Here is a 22,918-nt window from a genome sequence, read left to right as displayed (position 1 = left end):
AAATAATTGTGTAATATTTTTTCTTCTCTTAGTGAATCTCTTTTCCAGAAGAACAAGTTGAAATTTAATAAGATCAATGTAGAAAGCCAACAGTTGCGCTGAGTTATAGTGTTGTTTCTTAGCCAGATGCTTGTCTCTTCTGCCCAGCTGCAAAATTTCTCTGTACACAAGGGTGTCTTTAGTGCCAAGGGGGGATAAGCAAAAAGGAAAAGAAAATATAGCTGCTGCTGCATGGATGACCCCATCTGCACTGACTTCTTCAGTGAGTTTTCCTTAGAATCATTGGAGGGATGCTTTGCCTAACTACCTATCCCAACATTTAGGATTTACTTTTAAGATGGTCAGTTAATATTTCTTGAACATAAACTTTTGGCCAGAGTAACTGGAAATTTGAGTTTATTAAATTTTTACGTACTTAACTATGGTCTACAGGGTATATTAAACTCAGCCAATTGGCTTCACATCCACTTTCTTGCCCCCCAATATATTTAGCGTGAAATGTATGAAAAGGAATGGGATAAAGTGACTTTTCCAAAAAAATCCCTAGTATCTTATTTATTCCAGATAATAGAGAAAAATAGACAGTATTTCTATGATTAAAAGCTTGCATTGGTAATGAGTTGGAACTTAGGTCTCTAAATACACATGGCAATATATATATAACTGTGTGAAAATCTAGCTTGAGAAAATGATAAAATGTTATGGAATAGTTTAATGATTTATAAGATTCCATATTATGGAATATTCTGTAATTTTTTAAAAAAGACTGTGGTAGGACTGTATGTTCTGGCTTGAAAAGTTTTCCATGATATATTTTTTGGGGGGAAAATGAGATAAATCAAGTAATAGCATGTGTATGATAAGATTTCTTTTCTGATAGAAAAAAATATCAATCTTACATTATAGCCTTATGAACATATATATAGAATTATAATTTTAGTCCATTTATTTTACATAAAGACAAAAGAGTATATATTTGTTCATGCAGTAAAATGTCTTGAAAACACACGGGTTACTAGTTATATCAGGGGAATAGAATGATAGAGAAGAGACAGAAAGTCCTCTTTATTTTCCGCTTTATATACTTCTGTGTTACTAGATTTTTTTAACCTCAAGAAGGTATTACTTATATAATTTTAAACAGTCAGCGATGATATTTATTGAACAATTGTTTAAATGTCTCTTGTCTGGCCTGCTAATAGTGTTCTGCTTAGCAATGTGTCTTGGAAAGTCCCAATTTATTCAATAGAAACAAATGAAATAATATTGGGTTGGGGCTATATTATTAGATTACATACAGCTGTATTCTGATAAGAATCTAAGTTGTATTTTTCTCTTCCTATTTTATACCAATTAAGGTGACTGATTTTCTCTTTCACCAACTGTTAGACACCTGCAGACATTACTTCTCATGTCTCTTTATCTATTCTGTTCGCCATTTCGCCACCAGAGATGTCATTCATAAACTTGCCAAAGCCTGGCTTGAATGGCCCTACCACTACTCTGGACCACCCCTTAAAGGAAGTGATCTGGAAGTAACAATACTTCTTACTGCTCTTCCCAGTTGTAGGATCTCATTCACTAGCCGTCCTCCAGGTTAATATAAGAGACTCTCAGAAATTGTTTGGTTTGCCACATGAGACAGTCCTTCAATATCAGCCTAACTCCCTCTTATCAGTCCCTCACCTTCTACCTTCCATCCATTCTTAAAACAGAATCAATATTCCTATATAACTTACTTTTTTAAAAGAAAGGAACATGCATATTCCTGGAGGAGTAGATAGTGCTTACTCTTTTATGTATTCATGCAGTGATTTTTAAATATGACTTACCTATTTATTGTATGATCCTGGGAAAGTCTACGCCTTAAATACATCAAGCCTTCATCTTCTACACCTGTTGAAAGTAAGTATATAAAAATGCCCAAGCCAGTGGCACATGGGTGTCTCAGTTGTCTAAGCATCCAATCCTTGGTTGCAGCTCAGGTCATGATCTCACTCTTGTGATGCTCTCTCCCTCTCTCTCTTCCCCTCCTCCCCCCTCTTGAAAAATAAATAAACTTAAAAAAAAAATATCCAACCCGTAATATTTTTTGAGGATTAAATGAATCGTTGTATGCAAAGTATTTAGAATAGCATCTGTCACAGAAAACCATGAAATAAATATAAACTATTTTGATTGTTTATAGAAAAATATAAACCATGGTATTCCTTATTAATGATTATTTTAAAGGAAAATTAATCATAATAAATATATGACATACATGTGCTTTGCATTGATGGCCTGATGCAAATATCAATAATTATTCATAAAAGATGCCTAATATTTCTGGGAAAGACATTCTGATCAATAGTAGCTGTGAAGGGTTAAGTATTTGAATAATAATAATAATAATAATAATAATAGTAATAGTAATAGAAATGGCTCATTGTACTTCCAAGTGCACTATTTACATTTTAAATAGGTGACAGATTATTATAGTAGTAGAAAATATAACCCTGAGTATTAGTTAAATAATTTCTTCGCCTCATTACAGATTTAAAAAGTCACCAGCAGAGGAAAATACTGAGTATAGATACTGCCAATATTGGTGAATGAGGAAGTTGCATTTACCTTGGGAAAGACAGCAAGCATTTGCCTTGGTTTTATTCCTGTCTGGAATTTAATTTATGGATAAGTTAAGTTAACATGCAAAAAGCAAGTGTCACATTACTGGCTCAGTAATGAGAGAGAGAGAGAAATGAGATGTGGGGGAGAGAAAAGGAGAGAGAAAAGAAAGAGAGAGAATGGAAATGAAGGTAGGAAAAGAAGGAAAGGAATGGATGGATGGATAAGAAAAGAAAAAAGGAAGGAAGCAAGGAAGGCAAGCAGGCAAGCAATGGAGGAAATTTGAGTATAAAGGAAATACACTAAGAAAGTTTCCAGTTCAAGTCCTTTGCATATTCGACAAATTAGATTGTCAAGAACTCAGCTTCTCAAAAATTTAGGCTATTAGCCATTCACAACTTACTTTGAATTAATTTAATCAGATTATCAAATTAGGATTGTTCTTAGAGCCTGCCAAAAGCAGCAGCCTGAGGAAACTGGAGTTTTCTGACAGGAAGTTTGATTTTAAAACACAGGGCTGCTGCTCCAAGGAGGAGGGGACATTGGCATTCAATGGGCCAGGGGAGCCTAGGACAGCCAAAGGGCAGCATGAGGGCACTGGATGCCTGAGGTCTGATTAAGAGAGTTTACCAAGAGGTGAGAAGTTTCCCAAGACAAATAGCATACTTTGCACTTTGGCTAATGTCCCTAGTGGCCGTGCACATTCTTGATCTCTGCTTTTGTTACATTTAATTACAGTGATACTATTTGTGAGATTAGAGGTACCTTATGCTCTGAGAGGACTACTGAACGTTATGGGTTATACCTGCATATCTGCTCAGTTTTACGTCCCACTAGTTTTATTAATAAAATAAAATGTTTTCTATTTTAGACCTTTGCTCCAAAAGGCTAATATTAATCACGTTTTTGGCTGTCTTGAGATTTTAACCCTAAAACCTCATCAGCATTCCATACGTTATGTTTCACATGGGTTTTGTGAAGTATGGACTAGATACATCAGAACTGTAACAGGTCTTTCGTTCCCACAATTGAGCATTTCAGATTTCTTCTGAAGGCTATAAATTTGAAATGTAATCTGTTTCATGTGTGGGGAATGCTGTGGTGAAAGGGCTGGGGGCTGGCCAGATGAAAGTGCAAGTCTGTTTGCCATCAGTGTCTTTTTCCTGAGAGATCTATGTTCCATTTCAATAAATTTTATACCTATCTTCAAGTTTTAACAACAACGACGTTATTAGAACATATATAATGTGTTAAGATATCAAGTTTTTGTTATTGCGATTTGTTTTAGATTCCAAAAAATTGTAATGATTGTAAACATTTAAGAAGTTAAAATTTTAAAAGTCCGTGAACCCAAAGTAGGTGCTTTAGAAAGTGGGGAACCCATAATATAATTCATTGTGGTTACATTTCAAGATAAAGACACTTGTATTAATTTGCTAGGGCTTCCATAAGAAAGTACTACAATCTGGGTGGCTTTGAACAACGGAAATTTATTCTCTCAAAGTTCTGGAGGCCAGAAGTCCAAAATGAAGGTGTCAGCAAGCCATGCTTCCGTTGAACTCTTTCTTCCATGCCTTTCAGTTGGCTTCTGGTAGTTTCTAGCAAGCCTTGGTACCTTCAGTTTGGAGGAAATCCCTTCAGTCTCTGTCTCCATTGTCCCATGGTGTTCCCCTTGTGAATTTGAGTCTTTACATGTCTGTCCTTCCTCTGCGTGTCTGTGTCTATGTGTCTTTTCTTCTTATAAGGACACTAGTCATACTGAGTTAAGGACCCACCCTACTTCTGTATTACCTAATCTTTTTTTTTTTTAGTGTTTATTTATCTCTGAGAGAGAGAGAGAGAGAGAGAGAGAGAGAGAGAGACAGAGCACGAGCAGGGGATGGGCAGAGAGAGAGAGAGAGAGAGAGAGAGAAACAGAATCTGAAGCAGGCTCTAAGCTCTGAGCTGTCAGCCCACAGCCCAATGCGAGACTCGAGCTCATGAACCACATCATGACCTGAGCTGAAGTTGGATGCTGAACTTACTGAGCTATCCAGATGCTCCTGTATTACCTAATCTTAACTAATTACCTCTTCATTGACCCTACTGCCAAATAAGTTCATATTCACAGGTATCAGTGGTTATGACATGAACATAACATTTTGAGGGACACAATTCAACTCATAAAAAACTCAAACATAAGAATACTCTGGATGACAAAAATATACTTACCCCATGAGAAAGGAACAAACGTTCTAAATAAGAAAATCACTTAAGTGGAGTGTTACATTATTCATTCATTAAAATAAATCTCAAGTCTATTAATGACAGTATGAAATGACTCAAAAATTCTGTCCACTCTCCAGAATCCAGTTTCTTCTTGTATTTGAATTTGTATTTTTCTGTATATTTTCAAATTTTAAATTAATCGGTAACCATCTATATTTTCTGTGTAATTCAAGACTTCTGTTTTATTTAACTTTAATATTCTACTTAGTAATTTTTTTCTTTAAGTAATACATGACACTTAGGAGTGCTTGCTCAATGCTAAAGACTGTGTGGGTTACTGAGAGTAGAAATGAGGAAGCACAGTCCCCCATTCTTAAAGTCTTGGGAAATTGAGAAAAGCAAATCACAATAGATTTTTTTATGTTATTGAGATCTAGGTATTGTACTGACACATAGAAGGAATGCTAAACTAGACTTTGGTTAGGAATGAGTAAGGAAAATCTTTCTAATTGAGTTCATACCCATGCTGTCTCCAAATGGAAGAGAGCCAAACAAAGTGCTGGAAGGAAGGGCATCCCCACAAGTGTCCAGAATGGGGAGAGAGAACATGACAATGAACCTAGTTTCATGCACTAATGGGATAATATGGATAATTCGCAAGAAATGTTATAAAACAGCTAACCTGAACAATGATTATACTACACAAAACACTTACAGAGTAGATGCCTGTTGTATAATGAGCACACAATTAAAGATTACCTTAGAGACAGTATACATAGTGATCAGGAGCCTATGCTCTGGTATCAGATTTTTTTATTTAATTCTGTTTTTCCATTTATTTGAACAATATTGAACTTCTTTAAGTCTCACTTCCTCATCTATATAATAATAATAATAATAATAATAATAATAATAATATAATGATAATGATAATAATAATGTATTAGATTCCTAGGGCTACCATAACAAATTACCACAAATTGGGTGGCTTAGCACAACAGAAATGTATTCTCTCACATCTGGTGGCTAGAAGTAAGAAATCAAAGAATCAGCAGCATCGGTTCCTTCTGGAGGTTCTAGGGAAACCATGACTTTCTTCTGGTTTCTGATGATTTTGCCAACGATCCCTGGTGTTCTTTATATTGTAGGTGCATCACTACAATCTCTGCCTCCCATGGTCTCATGGCATTCTCCATGTGTGTGTCAGTCTCTAAGTTTCTCTCCTTTTTTTATAAGCACATCTGTCATATTGAGTTTAGGACCTAATCCAGTATAACCTCACCTAAACTTGGTTACATCTGCAAATACCCTATTTCAAATTCACAGGTACCAGAGGTACATGAATATTGGGGAGACTATTCAACTCAATACAATAGAATGTATTTCACTGTACTGGAGTGAAGATTTTAAGGAGATTAAGTCATAGGACTAGTTCAGTAGTTAGTGAACAATGCATTTTATTTGCTACTATTGCTCTTTATTTAAGATCACTCTCCACTGGTTGATTGGAAGCATAATTATAAGAGGCACATTCTTAGGAACTTGCCATTAAAAGCTATAAATTGGGGGGAAGCATCTGGGTGGCTCAGTCAGTTAAGGATCCAACTCTTGATTTCTGCTCAGGTCATGATCTCACTAGTTCCTGAGATCAAGCCCTGCCTCAGGCTCCACAGCATAGAGCCTACCTGGGATTTTTCTCTCTTCCTTTCTTTCTGCCCTTCCCCCACTTGTGCAGTCTCCCTCTGTCTCTCTCTCTCTCTCAAAACAACAACAAAAATAAACATTTAAAAAAATAAAGAAATTTCCTATATTACTTTTAAAAAGTTGTAAATTGGGGTTTTCTCAGAAAATATCTGCATCTGCAAGCTTTTCACTAGATTTCATCCTCACTATCGTTCTAGTCCTTTGCACACTTTTTTTATGAAAAAGAAAAAGTAAGTAAAAGAATTTTGGTCTAGTAATTCTGGCACAGTACAAACTTGTAAAAAAAAACTAGCCATTATTATGTCTGGTATTGTTATGGCAGGTATTAAGGTAGAACATATCATTCCTATTTTAGGTGGTCATCCAACACTGTGTTATAAAGAATGTAGCATAACAAATCTATTTCTAAGTATATGAAAAGGAGAAGAAAAAGAAGTAGAACGACTTAGGGAGGATTTCCAAATCCAAATAACAAAGTTTGGGGTCCAACTTGAGACAGAAAGACCACTATACTGGGTTCTTTCTAAAATTTATTTTTATTTTTCTCCAGCTTTATTGAGGAATGACAAATTTAAAGTTGTATATATTTAAGGTGTATAATGTGGTGTTTTGATGTGAGTATGCCTTGTGTAATGATTACTAACTAACATCAAGCTAATTAACATATCCATCACCTCCTTTGGTTACCGGTGTGTGTGTATGTATGGTAAGAACACTTAAGATCTACTCTCCTAGCAAATTTTAAGTCTACAATGCATTGATATTTATACTTACCGTGCTGTACATTAGATCTCTAAAATGTATTCATGCTATAACTGAAAGTTTTACCCTTTGACCACATCTCCTCATCAGCACCTGGAAACCACTCTTCTGCCTTCTGTTTTTTCTTTTTTTTTTTTTTTAAGGAAGTTCTTTGATGTTTACTTATTTTTGAGAGAGAGAGACAGAGCATGAGCAGGGAAAGGGCAGAGAGAGAGAAGGAGATCATATTTGTTTGTACGTGTGTTCTATGTGCCTCTGTGCCCTTCCATTTGCTACCCCTGGCAGGAAGTTTTTTAAAAAGTTCTTTCCATTTTGAGAAATATATATTGTATTATGTTTTATTTTAAATATTTGCTAAGGATCTTCATGGAAAATATTTACATAGTCATTTAAGATCATTTTCCTTATAATAATTGGAGTTTTCCATGATCACATTCAATTTACACTTGACATTTATTTGAAATAGTTTTTCTCAAGGTAGTACTGTTATTAGTAGCATATCTTGCTTAAAGTGAAAGCCATTATAGTGCAGTTTGCTATTTACTTTGGAGGAATAAAGGGCTTTTGTGGACAAGGATTATGTCTTGGATCTTATTATCAAATATTAGCATTTCAAAAGGTATATGGTCTTTCTGGTGTCAACTACCATGGGAAATAATAAAGGAAATGTATACCAAAAAAGATAAGTGAAACTAACAGTCATAATTGCACACAAGCATTGACATATGGAGGTACCTTAAGACAATGTCACCATGAAGCTATGGGGGGACAAAAACTATTTTTGTTTTCCATGATAATGTCTTTCACAGTAACATGTTTAAGTGCTTGAGTGTGTGATAAATATCAATATTTTTGTGGCATTCTGTCACATTCACAAAACCACTGGACATTACCTCAGCATTCTGTTTATTAGACCATCTGGAACATGACGTCTGCGGCCGTGTTTTTTATCCCACACGCTTAGCCCATGCTCTCTACTCAACGTGGGCATTAAATAGAAGTTTTGAGAGGATGAGTTGAATCAAAAGATGAATGAATAGTCACATCCTCATGTCAGCTGGTGGGGATCATTGCTAGGTAAAACACTATCTCCTGGCAGTGGTAATTCTAGTCACCTTTTCCTTACGTCTTCTGGTCAAGTGTGTTCATTTAGTATTGACTTCTTTCTCCCTCTACTAACTTTACATGGAGATCTCATTGACGCTCGTAGGCTGATACCTTAACCAACAGAGCAACCATCTCATCATATTCACAGGTTCTACCCAACCTCTGAGGAAGTATTATAGAAGTGTACACGAGGGAGTGGGAATCTTGTGGGCAACTCGAAGTTCTTCCTGCCACAATAACAAAAGTATTTCTACACTAATCCATTTCTCATTGTTAACTTGTTGCTTTCAACTTCATGTATGTGGGGTGTCCTTCCCTTAATTATCTGGACAAATATGGTTTCCCTTTGGGATAGTCTCATTAATCCTTGACTGGTTTTTATCTTTGATTACCTTCAGTCTCACTTCATTTACCTTTATCCAGACTTTCTTCTACATTTCTCTTCTCCCTTTAGAGCCTCTTCCCTTTGTAAAAGTTATTTGAACTCTCCGCTTCAAAGACTGTCCTTTTGTGTTTCCAACTCTTGATATGAAATTTTTGTCTACTATCAAGCCTTGATTATAATTGCCCATGCATCAAAACTGTCTTACAAATTCAAAGATTTACACACCATTTTTTATTGTCCTAAAGGAAAAGCTAAGCACCTATGTCTTCCATAATTCTTTGCAAAGCCTGTGCATATAAATTGTGCACATACTATTTTATCATGTGCCAGACAATGACTTAAGCACAATATTCCTGTTCAAAATATGAATTGAGAAGTATTGCGGAAGAGTGGCAATTGTATTATATTGTCCTTCATTCTTAACATCATGTATGACTTTTATATAAAATTTCAGCACACACATAATTTTTCCCCTTTTCTGGAAAGTAGTATTATGTGCAATTCCTTCATCTCTTGGACAAAATCAAACACCTGAGTATAGAAACAAATTGTATTCCAGCAATAAGACAATTTTTCACTCCTTTTTACATAGGTATTGTATTAGTTTCCTCAGGTTGGCTTTTTATTTTCTCACAGTCCTGGCAGCTGTAAGTCCAATATCAAGGGCCAGCAGGTTTGGTTTCTTTTGAACCCCTCTCCTTTGCTGCAGCTGGACTTCTTCCTGTGTCTTCACATGATCTTCCCTCTGTATCTGTGTCCTAATCACTTCTTGTAAGGACATTGACTAGTCATTATTGGATAACGGCCCACCCTAATGACCCCGTTGGATGAAGTTATCTCTTTAATGAAGTTCCTGTCTCCAAATACAGTCACATTCTGGGGTCGTGAGAGTGAGCAATTCAACATATGAAATGGGGGAAGAGAATACATTTCAGCCCATAGCTCTCATGATGCGAACCAACTGCTTTGTGCACGGGCATCTAAGGAGAAGATTGAAATGCAGAACGCAGTATAAGAGAAGTAACCACTGAGATGAACAAATGCTACTACAGGTTCACCATTTTATAGCTGTTGCAGAGGCACATACTTGATAGGTTGTAATAGACCATTCAGAGAAATGTGTTGAATATTTTCTCGAATTGAATGAAAAGGGCACAGAAGAAACAATTTCCCAGCATTTTATCTGATTCCATAAGAATTTTGAGCATCAAAGTGTACTGTGCTATGTAGGAAACCAGATCCAATGGGAATCTTCTGGGTTGATACATGTATTATTGTCAGAAGAAGGATGGTATCTTACCTGTTCTACAATATTATCTTGACATGCATTTTTAATGAATTGGGTCTTTCAGTTTATGTGCACCCATAAAACCTAATAGTTCAATCTCTCTATAACCATATTCACCACTTCCCATCTGAGGAAATAACATTTTATTATAAAATTACAATTTTTGTAACTTAGATCTCTAGTTTCTAAGATAAGAAAACAGACATATCATTAGGGGGCAGGAATAGAAACAAAGTAAACTCTGCTTAAAACAGAACTTTCTGAAAACATTCCTGGACATACTTTCACAGTACTTTGAAAACATTTCTTTTCGCTCATATTCTGACTACAGAGTGAACCAATTCAGGTTAAAAATAAAATAAAAGTCTTACTGGCTATTTGACCTAAATGAAGAGACATCTTTCTACCCTATTGCAGCAGCAAAAACTAAAATCTCTAAATGAATTCTCTCACCATTGTTGTCCATAATTAGGGGTTTGGTCACGAGTAAGAATAACTTGGTGACAGCCATGTTATCACACTCCTCTTAACTCCTGTCTCTTCCACACGTTGAATGACTTACTGACTTCTTTTCTCCACATATACAATGTTTGGCTCCTGTCTAGTGTGCAATAGACCTTTGTTGTCACATCTCTTCTCTCTGCTACTTCAGATAATTTTGACGATTGCTTAAACTGTACTTCCCTGACTAACTTCTCTTTCCTTTCCACTTGAGATTACCAGTGGGCAAATTTTACTGTTTTACAATTCAGGATATAATTTTTACACTCAGCCTAATAGCTAAATACGCTTAGAAATTTAGGAAAGGTAAATTGGGCCCCTTGGCACTTTTTTATACAAAGAAAACAAACTACTTGCGTGCCTCAGTGTTGCTTCTGGAGGAACTTTCCAGAGCGTTAAGTAGTCAGTACTAACTCTTAGAATGATGTGTCTCTCCAGTCTTGTGATCTCAACTTTCTGTCTTGCCATTAAGGTGAACAGGTACCATCTTTGTTCTTAGAGATGCATGGGTTAACTTGAACACATCAGAAGAGTTTAGGTTAGAATTTCAAAGAAATGTATGAGTCCTTCAAATCTCAATTCTCATCTATGATAAAATATCACTGTTCTTTTAAAAGATCATTAAAATGATCCCAAATTGTCAGATCCAAATGCTGATGGGCACAGTCCATATTTACCACGAGGAATAGGGTTAAAATTTGCTGTCCAGTGACAAATCCCAACCCGGAACAGATTTCAGCCAGGCAGCTAGCAGAGCTCGCCGGGTGGGTGAACTGCACAGGCCATGGTGGGTGCAGAGCTCAGAGCCGGAAAGCAAACAGCTGCTGTAGCCTGATTTGAGTTAAAATAGTGTGAGTGTTTAGTCTGGCGCACGGCTTCAGGGGAGATTGGCAGCTGGGTCAAACAAAGTCCTTCCATTGGCTCTCTTCCCAGGCAGCTTCTGCTAGTATTTAGGTACTAGTGCAGTGTAGGGCCCTTTTCTCAGGCAAAGCTAACATCTGACCGCACCCTCTTTGCTTTTTCCAAAAAAAAAAAAAAAAAAAAAAAAAAACAAGAAAGAAAAGAAAAAGAAAAAAAAACCCTTCTTTTTCCTTCTTTCGTTAAGATAAATTCTCCAATAGACAACCTCTCCCACTAATTGTGTATTAGCAATGTATTTTATCTTGGGAGCTGACGCACTGGGCTCTCAACGTGGTGTGGAAAGCAGCCTGTTACAGTGCTGGATTCATAAAAGGGCCTTTATGGTTTGTGAAAGAATATCTGTGTGCTTAGGCAGGAAACTTTTTGATCTGCAGAAAAGCCAGAAGACATCTAGGTAAGGCTACATATCAAATCTACTTTTTGGGGGAAAAGTTGGGCAGTAAGAATGATTCCTCACAATCGACATGACTTTGGAGTGTGCATGTTCACTTTTGGAGAAGTTTACAAGGTACTGCGTATTGTTTGCCTATGTTTTGTTTGTTTGTTTAAATCTTAAGGGAATACTGTGGTCTGCATTTTTACGATTTTGTTTTCTGCTATTGAACTGATTATAGTGGATATAGAGTTTTACTATATAGCAAAATCTGTGTAAACTGCCACAGAAAGAAAGTGTATTTAGAAGGGAAATTGACAAGTTTTAAAGAGTAATTGTACAATCATTTAAGGACAGAGGAACACTGCATTAGACTAACAAGGGTTTAATTACCAAAAAAAAAGTTTAATGTTGCTTTGGAAGGAATATTAAGTAAGTTGTCTTTGTCTCTTACTTTTTAGTTTTAGTCGCTGATTTAGCCTGTTGGGTCACATTTTTTGTTAGCGCTGAAGGCTGCCATGAATCCCTAATGAGGCCCCTTTGCACATGATTTTGGCACTTGGCCAAAATCAACTTCCCAGCGGCAAGCTTTCTGTAAAGAACCCGGAGCAAATTTTTTTTTTTTTTTTTTTTGATTAGAAATCACGTCTGAAAGCTGCCACAACCAGTTGTGTAGGCACGTCAAAATGACTTTATACAGCTCATATGAAACAAGTGCGTAAAAAATTTCCTGATATTGTTGCTTTTCCTCGTTATGAATTCCTGCTTGTGGCCACCTACAATAGGTTAGAACAGGAACAGTCTTGAAGAAAATTTACCGATTTATTTTTTGTTTTTCTCAGCAGATCAGAGTAGGGGTGGTCATCTCACTGAGATGTATACCATACGAAAGGGTTATTCAAAACACTTCAAGATAAATAACAGATGAATTCTTAAAACTGTTCATCTCTGTAAGTAATACTCAATGAACACTAAGTAATGAAGTTTTCTAGAAGTTTCGTTGTACGCACAATTAAGCTTCACATGGTTTCAATAGGAATTTTGTATATTTTAAATGTCATGGCCTTTGGATTCTAAAACATGTTACCTTTTAGTTTATAATATTAAAAATTTATGAACACCTTGATAGTATTTCTAACAAATGTTTTAAAGAAATGTTTGTTATATAAACATGACTGGATAACTTTAAGTGATTGTATTCAGTTGCTTTTTGCAATTAAAAAGATGATTTTTCATGAAAGAAATTCTGAAGCCGAAAGGCACCTTACACCCAATTTTTGGAACTGTTGATTTTGATTTTACTATAACTGAATTTGGTCATGTGAGTCGATACGTTATTTAACATGCCAGTATTTTAAGAGTTAAATTCTTAAGTTGCGATGCAATACTACAGTAATCAGACATTAACAACCTCAGATTTTATATAGCCATTTTCAGCAGTACCTTTAGACATTAAAAGTATGCACTGCAGAATATTTAAAAGCAGAAAAATAGGATCTCAGTTGCTGTTTCTTTTTAAGAAATCCTACTATCCCTGTCCTAAATATTATTTTGCCTTATATGTTACTCGAAAGTAATCTAGAGTGAAACTTTGTTTATTACTTTGAAATAATCATATTTCTCTTTAAAATATTAATGAGAACCCGATTTAGTCCCCCTTTGAAAAAATATGATTTAGAGCTGTCGTAATAGGTATGTTTTCCATGTATGTCATTATGTCTATGTTCCCTTTATTATTACACAAAGGTTGCTAATTTGGGCCATAGAAACAGTGGAAATTAACTTGAAGTAAATTTTAGCAATAGGAAATGTATCTTGATTTCCTTCAGATCAATTTATGTTTAGATATAATTTATGTTCATATAATTTTTGTGTGTATGTTGCTGTGGGCTGAATTATGATCCTGTTATACCTTGTTGCTAGTTGCACTAGGTCAAGGAGTGTTTGAAATTACATCAGTTAACATTAAAATATATAAATATTTTCAAGTGAGAAAAGACAGTACATATCTGCTATTTATAGAAATTTACCTGGAGAAGTTCTGTAGTTCTATGTGAATTGACAGTGGAGTCCTCATTTAATGCAATCTTTGATATTTTTTAAAAAGAAATTAATACATAGCATTACAAAATTTGGATAAAACAGGAACATGTTATCACTAACTATTGTCAAACAGGTGCAAGAACAGTAAGGTCGCTTGTCTTATTCAGCATGATTCGGGCTTAAAAATTATTTTTGAATTCTATGTTTACTTTAATCTTAGCTGTCATAACAACACTTTTTTGTTTTCATTTTCTATTATTTTTAAATCAATTATTTCACTTATTTGAAATTGGCAGAATATTTCTCTAAGATATACTAAATTTTCTACTGAAGATTTCAGGTTTTGTTGTTGTTGTTAATTAGAGGTAATAGATAGCAAAGTAAATGACACAAAATATAGAACTTTTAGAGTACACAGATATGTTAGTTTGTAAGTTCAGAAAAAAACTTAATTGTACATGATTACTGAAAAATATTTTTGAGTTGAGGTAGAAAAAGTAGGTACTGAGAAGAATTTGTCATACTCTTTACTAAAAAGGCTAAGGAATTAACTTTCTTTTGCTATAGCTATTAATTGTAATTGAGCATTTCAATAGTGTAGGCTTTTTGGCAGAATTATTAGCTAATTTTCCTTGGGACCATAAATACAAGATGTCGATTACATTGTCTTTGGTGAGTTGACATTTTTAAAACAATATTCTGAATACGATTTCTGTTAAAAATAAAAATAGTTCAATATTTTTGTTAAATGTATTCTATTTGTGAAGAACAACTTGAATAGTCCGTTTCATTTATCATTTTTCCCATCCTTTCGGGAATGTTAAAAACACTTTACAAGTAGAAACTTCTTCACTCTTCAGAAAAAGTGAAATTCATTTGTATTTGTCAATTTAGATTATGGGCCTTTACCATTTTAAGTGTGACAGTTTTGTTTGTTTCAATTATGCAACAGGCACATAAAATTCTTTCTGTCCCCCAATTAAAAGAGAGATTACATAATTAAGTGTTAACTTTAATTTTATATTGAAAAGACAGCTTTACAACTGCAGTATTTTATCCACAATTTTTTAAATGTGAGAAGTGTCTGCAAGAGGGCATTCTTGATGAGTGTTTCATCATTTAAATGAAATGCTTTGTTCTAAATGGTCTGAATTCCAGCGATGAGATAAATGTGTTGCTACAGTAGATACAACATCATTATTGAATTTTGGCACGACTTCAGTGACCTCTGCCATAAAAGATTAGTATATGTGAGATGATCTTGGATTTGCAATAACAAAAGTAAATAAGTGAAACACGTGAGACACTAACCTTTGTTGTTCTGGAGAAAAGTATGTGCAAAAAAAAAAGGAGATACTTTTCACGTAAACTGCCGATAGTAATATTTTGTCATTTCATTAATGCAATACATCTTGAATATTAAAAAAAATCACAATTTGTAATGCATGTGGAAGACTTTCTCCATAAAATTAACTGCAGTATTTTAACTATCCTATTTCAAAATGACCAACATGTAACTAACATTAAGTAACCAAGTAATTTTTGAAAGGTTGCGCTTTGACTTAAATGTAATTAATGTTGAATAAAAGAATAATGTTTTCCGAGTTTAAGTCTTTTTCATATAAAAGGATGGTTGATTTACACTTGTTGCATTTTTAACTGAATATTGATTTAATCTGGTTAAATACTATCATAAAGTAAATAATGCTATTTGATAAAGTTTTTAAACATGGTAGGGCTTATTTTACAAGCAATCTGACCTATCATATATTTGAACAATGATGATTTATGCCTATCTGTATAGTCTTCTCTCAAAGTCATGATCAGCAAAGGGATCTCCTTTTGGTGCTCAATATTTTTTTCTAAAAACACTGAGTTTTCTCTTGTTTATGTATTCAGGTAGGTTTGTCAATCTAAGTTTCTGCCTATCTCCTGAGATATCTCTCTTATGAGCGTTAGGCTAGAAAGTGTGGTAAGAAGCCCTAAGTTTATTCTTATTCCATATTGCTCTAAATAAGCCAAAAGTTTGAGTATCTTATTGAAGTCTAGTTTGTGTTTGATTCAGTGTAGGCAAACACAGTGAATCTGGTGATTGAGATCATTTAAAGCACTGAATACTTAGTGCAAGTGACTGGTCATTTACGTGTTTGAGCGAGGATTCTAGATATTTGATTACTACTGGCTTTAAATAATTACTAATTGATAGAAAATACAAAATCCCATCTTTTGCCTCAAACACTATTAATATTTACTCATTTTATAAGTGCCTCCACTTTGCTATTATTAAAATGTTGCATAATAGTTCTCTTTAAAAATACCATGCGACTAAGCGATGCCTTACTTTCTATTTCTCCCATGAACATAAGAAGTCAACATGTGTAGTGGGAGGGAGATGCTTGAAAATATTTTTAAAAAATTTCCCTGCTGGGATTATCAACTACTTTACTATTTGTGGAGATTTTCAAAGGAGCGATTGTATCTTTGAATGGTTATCTAAACATGAGGAATACATGGGCTTTCTGTGGACATCAGTCATAAAACTAAAATAGAAAATAAGATTGAGATTAATGACATGGTATATTTTTATAGCAAATAATCGCAACTTTGTGTTCACACATAAACAACGAACTGGAGAGATGATCAGTGGGCTCAAAGAGCAGCCTTCATTTACTCTTCACTTAGGAACAGCTGAGAAAAAGGCAGCAAGGGGATGGTTGTGGTCCAGGCTATATGATCGATGGTCCATCCAGCCATTTCCCATGTTAAATCCCATAGTCTTACTTCAGAGCTCCACATCACTAATCTCAGAAATTTTTTTAGAGAGAGGGGTTGCAACAGAACATGTTCATCGTTATTGTTCATTGGACGGTACGTTGTTGTGGATACTTTGGCAGAGGCAGTGTGCTGTGTATGGTGATTTTTTGAGAAAAATCACCAGGTTGAGTAGGTCAGCTCAACCGGATGACCAAATCAACATAATAACCAAGCTAACTCACCCTTAGCAAACATAATTAGTTCTTCATTCTTCCCTAAACCTGGGCACTTTCCTGGAGAACACAGACAGTTGTATATGAAAGGCTGAGTTGCTAAAAACTGTACAATGTGTATATTCTACTTGTGAGTTTATAAACTGTCTTGTGTTTGAAATAATATACATCGATATATATTGTGTGTCCAAAATATTTAAATGATAGAAGCTATTGTCCTGAAATTAAACTTGTAAGATTAATTCTTTTTGAGATGTCATCTGCGAGTTACTTTTTAAAAGCATTTCTTTAAAAATTTTTCTCTTACATTTTTCATGAAGCATGATGATTTAGATATGCGTACTTTCTGTTAGTAGAGCATTTTTGAAAATTATATCTCTGTTGCCATTGCTTGTGCTTTGGGATCCTAACCCGATCACATGTTCTTTTCTCTCCATTCCTAGAGTCCGCCATTCATAGATATTCTCTAGAGAGTTTTTTTTTTTTTTTTTTTTTTTTAGGTCAAGAGTCAGTCTTAAATACATTCAGGGAGGACGTTCAAAAAGGTTGATGCACAGAAAATTCCTACTCAAGTGTGATTTAACTATTTCTAAAACATCTTCGATTATCAGGAAATGAATCAACAAGAATGTAGAAAGAGAATGATTTGTAATTTTGGCAGATGAAACCCAGCAATAATCAGTTCAGAAATATTTATGGAATGATAACATTTTTCTGTTGACATATTTTTGTGCCAACCAATTTAATTTGGAAACTGCTATTTGTGACTGGAAGGCAGTAATTGACTTTGCTAATCAGTAGTTCTAAATGCCTGATATAAGACAGAGAGAGGGCTGATTTATTAAATGAATAGGTCTTAGAAAAAAATGTAAGTTATCAAGCTACCACATATCTGGAATTCGTTTTAATTTTCAATATCCAAATCATTCAAAATGAATATAATTGTATTTACACATTTTTAAATTACAGAATTAGCCATGTCTACCTATGAAATTTGTTCTTTCTTAGATAAGTAAATAACTTGAGGTAATCAAATATCTTATAGTCTCCACTTTCCATTTTAAAGTCTGCTCGAGATCAAATGTGGAGTAGCTAAATCACATAGAAGTCTGGATTAATAGTGAGATGAGATTATGTAGCCCAAAATGAAATTATACCTAAAGCACAGGTGTTAACTAGCATTCGTGTGGTCAGGTATACAAATTGCATTGTAGGTTAAGCTTCTCCTTTCTCACTTGAGAAAAGTGCAATTAAAAGTAATTTACAGATGTGCAAATGCACAGCTGTTTTCTTCTAACTAAATTTCACAGAAATGAGCTAAATTATAATGGGTTTAAAAGTCACACATTTTAATGGATTTTAAATTGGATTGGAAGCATCATTACCAGGTTTACTAGATGAAGGAAATTAATACTTATGAATACCTGGGACAATTTCTATTTCGGTGGCAGAACCATTGAAGTATTGGAAATTATAACCCCAGAGCAAAACTTACAGCACGTTTGTGAACATTGATTAGTCAGTACGTAGACCCCCTCTACACATGCTGTGCCTTTATGCCATTTATATTATATAGTCCCTGATGATGTGCAAAAATGATTCAGCTATTGCTGGAAAAAGTGTGTATATGTTTATATGCATGTTCACAAGATGGCGTGCACATGTGTGTGTGCATGTGTAAGAAATGTTTATATTTTCTTGGCCTAATGATAAAGAAAATAACAAGAGTAAGATGTTGGTACATTGGTTTAGATAGGGAATACTGGTAAACTGCTTGTTTGTATTGGATTAAAAACAATAACTATCAACCTACATTTCTGGAAAATCAGCTTTTTTTTTAACTATGCATTTTACTTGGTGCTACTTACATACTTAATAGTGGTAAACTACTGTCATTCATAACTGTTCCGTCAGGTAAAGACCTGTTCTTGACCACGTTTTCTTGGTCTTGAAATAGATTTCTCTTCTTTGGAGTCAGGAATAGACAAGTTTTTTCTACAACTCTTCTGGGAAGCCATATTGATAGTTAAAGGAAGAAGGAGAAATGGAAGGTGAGGGATTGCACTGGACCAGGGAATGAAAGAAGTTTTACTCCGTGTAAGCTCACAGATGTATTATAATCAACTCATTACTACTTCAGCAATAATTTGCTTTCCTAAGAGTATTACTAAAAGAATTTCAAAAATTTGACCTCGGAGGTAATTAGAAAACTCATTTGTTACTACTGTGCTGATGGAACCCTTTTATCCTATCTAGAACATTTTTTCAAGTGACTGAGCCCTGCTGTTGAAAGTGTTATACAGACCAGTCATTGATGCAATGATTCAGATCCTGTGCAGTTCCTCATATATCTCATCTCACTTACTCCTATAAATAGCCATCAAAGGTGGGAATAATCATCCCTATTGTACAGATGGGAGGCTCAGACTCCTTAAGTAATGTTTCCAGAGTTTTGGGACTAGTAAGTGTTGATGTCAAGATTTGGACCTGTGTTAGTGGTGCTTCTACATCATTGTACTACGTATTTAATGATCTTGACCTTGAGGGTATTAGGAACATTAACTGTAACCTTTTGACTTAAATGCTCTTCAACAAAAAAATATATTAAAGTCAGCCATTTGATGGATAGTAGCAGCAGATACAGGTTTTTTATACAATACGTACTTTTAATATTTGAAGTACTTTTAATATTATTCTAAGTTCAGCAATAGCCAGTGACTTTTGAAACACTTTTGGTCATAAGCAGCTTTTCTCAAACAAAAAACAAAACAAAACAAAACAAAACAAAACAAAAAATATATATATATATATAGGCAACAATTGCATTTCTACTGAGGCTCTTTAGCACATCAGTGGCTTAAAAAATTAAAACTCGTGGAATAGCACAATAGGAAGAAATCTCGCAGTCAGGAGATTTTACTAGCTTGTTTTGTTAACATATATGTTATTAAAACCAAAGAGGTGCAATATTTAGAGAGGCACAGTGATTTTGTCACTGTGGCCACTGATAACCATCCACTGCTCCCAAGCAGTGCTCCATGATGGCATCCCACAGAAGTACTCAGAATCCTTCCCCAAAGTGTTCCACTGCTCTGAAATAGGTGTTTCCCACTAGACAACTATCTGTGTCTCCTTAAAATGTACAATTTGTCTATATCACATGCTGTGCAGAAAGAAACTTGAAATATGTTATAGACCAATTGTTGGTAACTTTTATTTTTTTATTATTTTTTAAAGTATATTTATTTGAGAGGAGAGTACATGAGCAGGGGAGGAGCAGAGAGAGAGGAGAGAGAATCTGAAGCAGGCTCCACATTGTTAGCACAGAGCCCCACGCGGGGCTCGAGCTCACAAACCGTGAGATCATGACCTGAGCTGAAACCAAGAGTCCTGCGCTTAACTGACTGAGCCACCCAGGTGCCCTGGGTAACTCTTTTAAACAGTAGATTTTGAACCTCTGTTGACAAGACTACAACTTAAAAGAAATGAGGATATATATGGACATGATGTATAAAATTGTTTATTTTATTTCAATTAAGTTTCAGGTAATCCTGATATTATGATTCAAAATATCTTGATGAACACTGAAAAATTTGGTACAATATCAGTTTTCCAGCACTCAGATATTCAATTCATTGGCTTTTAGAGCTGTGACCATTGAATGATATTTATTTAATTCTCTCATTTTTTTGCAGAAATAATGGTGACTTGAGGAAAAAAAAATGGCCTTTTTGCTCCTGGTAGTAACACTAGTTTCTGGAGGATTGGCTTTGAATACAGATTTTCCTTCTAGTTTTGTATTCCTTCCTCTTACATAAGGGCCTCTTAGCTTATGATCACTTGTACCCAGCTAGCAAATATTATGTTTTTCTTTTCTTTTTTTTTTTAACTTTAGTGGTATGGAAGCATAATGGAAGGAGGATTCAGCTTCATCGTTAAATATAGAAAAAGTTAATAAAAAGTATATAACTGAATATAAACTTGCTCATAAGTTATTGTTTCTGTAAAGTCACATTATTAAATTTTCTAGTTTATAATTTTATCTGTGATTTATATTCTAGGACACTCTGATCCTTTAATGAGTTTTGCTGAAATGTTCACTTAGCATCTTTCTGAAAAATGAAGATAGTTCTTTGGATTTTTTCTTTCTTTATGTGATTAAAAGTGTTTTTTTTTTCTTCTAATGGAGACATTTAACATGTACAATTCTTAAGCATACAGCTGGGTGAACATTTTATGTATACGTACAGATATATATATATGTGTACGTACATATATATATCTGTACATATATATATATCTGTATGTATACATACAGATATCTATATATCTCTATATCTATATATAGATATAGATATAGATATAGATATAGATATAGATATAGATATAGATATAGAGATATATAGATATCTGTGTGTGTGTGTGTGTAATCATCTCACAGACCAGGATATAGACATTTCTAAGATTCCAGAAGAAAATTTCATGCCCTACTGATATTTCTCATCATAGATTAGATTTACCAGTTTTTTCTTTTAACTTCACATAAATAGAATCACACACCATATATGCACATTTGTCTAACTTATGTTACTCAACATTTTGTCCAGGTAATTTCCGCATTTGCATATGTCAATAGGCTGCTCATTTTTATTGTGTAATATTTTTATGTGAATATGGTATAATTTATTTCTCCATTCCACACTTTTAGGTTGTTTCCAGTTATCTTTTTACATAATTTTTAAAATGTAGATCAGTGCTAAAAAGGTAGTGGTCAGTTTTTCTCTCTAATATATAAAATACGAAAATAGGATCATTTTAAGTATACCATTAAAAGCAGTGCTTGCTTTAAGTGACAACTGACTCATGCACACTTGAACCATGGACAGTAAGGATTCAGTATTACTGAGTTATTCATGGAAATATTTTCTTAAAAATTTTTTTAAATGTTTACATTTGTTTTTGAGACAGACAGAGACAGAGCATGAGCGGGGGAAGGGCATAGAGAGAGGGAGACATAGAATCCAAAGCAGGTTCCAGGCTCTGGGCTGTCAACACAGAGCCCGACATGGGGCTCAAACTCATGAACCATGAGATCATGACCTGAGCCAAAGTCGGATGCTCAACTGACTGAGCCACCCAGGTGCCCCTCATGGAAATATTTTCTAAAAATGAAAATTAGTATCCATTATTCTAAGAAGATGCTGAAGAAATATCTCTAAAATATTTAAACTTTCGACCACTATTCCTTTGCTCTTATTATTTATTACATATGTGTAGCCATATTATAGGTTGCCCAGATATACATCTTTTTAAACTCAATTATCAATTCTTTTTTTTCTTTTTTTGAGTTTGTGTAGATTGCTGAAATGTTCTGGTGTAAAACAAGATAAATTAATTTATCTTTGCTAAAGAATAACTTCAAACAATTCTGAACATATTTAACCTCATAATTTCATATATAAGCAAAATAAGATCCCATATTTTGACAATAAGGGTAAAGACTTCTTTGAAAGTGATGGGAATAGTTTTAGAGAAATTTTTGTTACTACTTTCTATGTTATTTCTGGTAGTTCCACAGTAGCTATGACTCCATATTCAGATTTAAGATGATCTACTCTATTAGGAAAACACAAACATTACTAATAAAAATGAAAAAAGTTTTTATTGTTGAAAAAATAAGATTAAGTAATTTAGATGTTATTATCCAATTCACCTATTGAGCTATTTACAAGCTTTTATTGAGTGCATCCCCCAAGTGCTAATGAATATATTTATTACCTTGGCTATATTGATAAACAGTCTGGTGTCATCAACTGGGTATTATTTACACTTACTAATAAGCAACTACTTTAAATAAAATAAATAATATTAATATTAAAGTAGTATATTAAAATGTAGCTTACAAAGCCCTATGACATTATACACACACTAACTGTGGGAATGAGAAGGTATCACACGCCTCCACCTCAAACAGTGAAATAATTAGTATCCTATAGCTAGTAAAGACTGTTTGGTGACCTGTACTGGGATTT

At 34.3% G+C, this 22,918-nt stretch overlaps 1 long non-coding RNA gene across 1 annotated transcript in view; it reads left to right on the top strand.

Annotated features, from left to right (window-relative positions):
• The first annotated feature begins 7,995 nt into the window (after positions 1-7,995).
• Positions 7,996-22,918, top strand: part of LOC132683875 (uncharacterized) — a 188,744-nt gene continuing 173,821 nt past the window's right edge. Inside the window, exon 1 of the long non-coding RNA XR_013557856.2 lies at positions 7,996-11,877. This is a non-coding gene — a long non-coding RNA (uncharacterized LOC132683875). The remainder of the gene's footprint in view (positions 11,878-22,918) is intronic.

The sequence above is a fragment of the Panthera onca genome, chromosome C2, assembly GCF_046562875.1.
Source record: "Panthera onca isolate mPanOnc1 chromosome C2, mPanOnc1 haplotype 2, whole genome shotgun sequence".
NCBI lineage: Eukaryota > Metazoa > Chordata > Mammalia > Carnivora > Felidae > Panthera > Panthera onca.
The sequence above is the reverse complement of the archived record's forward strand: the minus strand, read 5'-3'. Positions and strand labels throughout refer to the sequence as shown.